Source organism: Hirundo rustica, chromosome 18 (assembly GCF_015227805.2).
Source record: "Hirundo rustica isolate bHirRus1 chromosome 18, bHirRus1.pri.v3, whole genome shotgun sequence".
Lineage (NCBI taxonomy): Eukaryota > Metazoa > Chordata > Aves > Passeriformes > Hirundinidae > Hirundo > Hirundo rustica.
Window position 1 is genome coordinate 9,772,568 of NC_053467.1, and position 4,348 is coordinate 9,776,915.

A 4,348-nucleotide genomic window follows, 5' to 3' on the forward strand; every position below is an offset into this window, starting at 1 on the left:
CTTCATCCCTTCCTCCATGGGGCTGCACGGGGAGCACCCGCTGGCATGGCAGCGTCCCTGGGGAGACTTTGTAGGGTGCTGCCCCGAGGAGCAGAGCCCTCCCTGCCTGCAGGCACAAAGGCCGAGCCACCATGCGGGGATATTTGGGAAGCTCTCGGCCCTCTGTGCTGCTTTGGCTCTGCTGGCAGGTGTGGGAGGTGTCTGTGCCCCTGTGCCCGGGCAGAGCGCAGCCCCTGCTGTGCCCACCTCCTCCGCATCCCAGCCCCTGCTCTGCCACGGCCAGGTGCTCCTGGGCACCGGGAAAACGGGCACGGAGGTAGCGGCAGCGAAAGCAGCCTCATCCTCCAAATCCTCCTGCACAAAAGCCCTTTTGTTCCTCGGGTGGATTCCAAGAGCTTTTCTCCAGTTTTGGTTCCAGCAAACTCCCACTGCAAGGAGACAGGCGAGGGCTGAAAACAAAGTGGCAGCGAAATGAAAAGTCCCTCGTAAAAAAAACCCAAAAAACAATCCTATCCAGGCCTGGAGGCTCTTTTCTACCAGCTTCCCTGGCCTGCAGCTCCTGTGGATTTCCTGATTTGAGATAAGCAGCAAAGGAAACAGGCTCTGGGATGGGGAGGCAGAAGGAAATGGGGATTTATGGTGTGCTGGTGACTGGGGGAGCGCCTGTCCCATCCGCTCATCCCGGAGCTCCAGTGCTGGGATTTCTTGTGCTCTGAGGGGAAGGGGAGAGACCAGAGGCTCCAGTGGGCTGTGTTACTCTGTCGGATCTCCATCACCCTCACATCCTCCCCAGAGCAGCAGGAGGACGTGGCCATCCCGCTGCTGGAAGCCGCAAGGGATGCACCCAGCTCCAGTGGCCGCGAGGAGCAGGAAGCCACGTCCTTTAGGGCACCTCTTGGACCCCAGCAGGATTTCCTTGAACCTTGGCTGCGTGTTTCTTGCAGCTTCCCTGCGGTGCAGCTGTGGGGGATTTATAGGATTTGAGGGCGCTGGAGATGGTGTGGTGGGAGGAGTGGAAGGGAGGCTTGGGCCACCTGTGAAGTCAAGTTGTTGGGTGGAAAAACAGTTCAGGAGAGGAAGGTGAGAAGAAGGAAGGATGGATAGATGGATGGATGGATGGATGGATGGATGGATGGATGGATGGATGATGGATGGATAGATGGATGGATGATGGATGGATGGATGGATGGATGGAGGGATGGATGGATGGATGGATGGATGGATGATGGATGGATGGATGGATGGATGGATGGATGGATGGATGATGGATGGATGGATGATGGATGGATGGATGGATGGATGGATGGATGATGGATGGAGGGATGGATGATGGATGGATGGATGGATGGATGATGGATGGATGGATGGATGGATGGATGGATGCCTGTCAGGCTGTTGGAGATTGGGAGGGTGTGTGGACAAAGCATGGAATTCTGCATTTTGTGGGCTGCGTCCTTTGGCAGCTGCTGCAATCCTGGCGCATGGAAGTCCCTTGCTTTGGTGGATGTGACTCAGAGCCGCAGCAGCAGAGGTGTTTTTGCCTGAATTCCTCACTGCAGGCAGAGGGGGTGCACACACAGGGCTTGTGCAGCTCTGGGGGTCCGTGGGATCCTTCCAGCAGGGATGTTTGTGATTCTCCATGTCACCCCTGGTCATGGTTTTAGGGCAGAGATTTGTGTGTGCACATCCCAGTGCTCCATCCCTTCCACCACCACCTCCTCCCCTCTTCGTCCCATGGATCCGAGGCGCTGCCTGTCCCTCACAGAGGTGAATCAGGACAGAACTGAAGCAGAGGATCTGCTTCCCTGCATTTTGTCACAGGGAATTTTGGCAAAAGGTTCAGCCAAATATTAAGTTTCAGCACGGTCAAGGCTTTGATTACCCTGCCTTTGTGCCACACCATCACACAGCTCTCTAGCTATCCCTTAATGACGCAAGAGCTTACCTGCTTATTTTTATATCCCAGTTATTAAAGATGGCATTTCATAGCTCTGACCAGTGCAGAGGGGAAGAGCCAGCTTGCACCCAGCGGGGAGGAGGGCGTTTGGGATCCCGAGGGCTGGGGTGAGCTCGGGGCAGCCCCAGGTGGGTGGAATTCCCTGGGACGGGGTGCTGCTCCTGCAGGGTGACGGTGCTGCTGTCTGCAGGGAGGTGCCGGGAGCTCTGCCCTTTCCCCAGGCCATGGGGTGGGAGCAGCTGGATGCACACGCCAGATGGGTTCAGCCAAAGTGTTATCACAGGGCTTTTGTGTTCTGCTCTCCCGTGGCTGAGAGCTGTAGGCAGGCAAAGCTCTCCCATCTCCCAGCTCCCATCAGCACCTAAGGGACCGTGGGTTTCGGGCTGCTTTGCTTTGCAGCTGCTGGATCCCTGGCAGGGCAGGGTGTCGGGGGAGGGCTCTGGCTGGCCTTGTCACGTCTGTGGATGTCAGCGTGGTGCTGGCAGCGGCTCAGCAGGAGCACACACTGCTGGCCCCACACTGTTCCCTTGATTGACTGGAGGTGACGACGTTACCTGGGAAGGGACGTTACCTGGGAAGGGACATTGTCTGGCCAAGCTGTTTGTTGTCACCTCCCCGATGGCATCAGGAGGGAGCACGTGGCTGCTCTTTGCTGATCTCTGAGTGTGATGTGCCCTCAGTGCCCATTTCCTCCCGTGTTGGTTTTCCTACGGGACAACGCTGGAATGGGGTGGAGGAAAGCCACTGGGGCAGAGCTCAGTTGGGAAGTCAAATCCACGGTGCTGGAATGTCCAAGCCAGTGTGGGAGGCCATGAAACAGCTCAGTGAGGCGTCAGAGGCGTCCATAGGACACAGAGGATCCTAAACACCCATACCTGTGGGATCTTCTCCATCAGACATCCAGCCTTCACCTCCAGACTGGCCCTGGGTGCTGGTGCTACACAAAACCTGCTGGATGGTTGCTCCAGCCTGTGATTATCCCAGTGCCTCCTGCAGGAGCTGCCTGGGGGGCTCAGGTTGGTTTGGTGGGGAGTTCCAGGGGGTACAGAATTGCCCCCAAGCCCCTCCCCAGGGTCCCTGCAGCCCCCCTTCAGGGCGTGTCTTAGCGCAGGATCTCACGTCTGATCTCTGTCAAAGCGTCTCTTCCGCTTTGCACTCAGAAGGCCTGAGCTCCCCTAAGTTTTGGGAATCCACTTTTATTGGGGTGACAGAGTCTGGTAAGCAAAATGTGCAGATAAACAAGAAGAAATTGCATCCCTCTCGTTTCAGGGTTGACAAGAGTAACCCAGCATCCTGCAGCCCTTTTGCAGGGTGTGTTAAGAGGAAAATGGGCAGAGTAAGAGAGATTAGCCCGAATCAGGAAATTACCTTCGAAATTGAATTACTGAAACACAGAGCTTACTGAAAGGCAGACAAATAGGTCCTGATATTTGCAGAGTTTGGTGACATTTCTGTCCACGTCTGCGCCGCAGGATCTGCAGATTAATTCCGCTGGAGTCCGTGTTGCGGAGCTCTCTGCTCTGCCTCGTTCCAGTGTTTTCTCGTGGCGCTGTTCACAGCTTCCCCTGCTGGAGGCCTGCTGGAGGCAGGCACAAAGCCCTGACCTTGTGATTTTACCTCGCAGCAAAGCTGAAGATCTTTGTCTCGGCGGTGTTTGCGCCTCGGCAGGGCCGAGCTGCGTCAGCCGCCGCAGCAGAGCCGGGCCCTGGGACGCAAATAACCCTGGCATTGCTCAAGCCTGCCTCCAGTTCAGCGGGTGCACCTCGCCCGCTCCCTGCACAGCCCTGCTATTTTGGTTTGGAGCCTCTCCTGCCCCGGGTTTATTACAGGTTGCAGGGTTGAGTCAGAGGAGCGAGTTCAGCCCTGCGACGGAGAAACCCCGGGGCAACCGCTGGCACGGCTGGGTGCTGGGGCACGGCTGGGTGCTGGGGAACATCTGGGTGCTGGGGCACGGCTGGGTGCTGAGGAACATCTGGGTGTTCGACACATCTGGGTGCTGGGGCACGGCTGGGTGCTGGGGAACATCTGGGTGCTGGGGCATGGCTGGGTGCTGGGGAACATCTGGGTGCTGGGACACATCTGGGTAATGGGGCACGGCTGGGTGCTGGGGCACATCTGGGTGCTGGGGAACATCTGGGTGTTGGGACACATCTGGGTAATGGGGCACGGCTGGGTGCTGGGGAACATCTGGGTGCTGGGGAACATCTGGGTGCTGGGACACATCTGGGTAATGGGGCATGTCTGAGTGATGGGGCACGGTTGGGTGCTGGGGAACATCTCGGTGCTGGGGCACATCTGGGTGTTGGGACACATCTGGGTGCTGGGGCATGGCTGGGTGCTGAGGAACATCTGGGTGTTGGGACACATCTGGGTATGGAGCGTGTGTGAGTG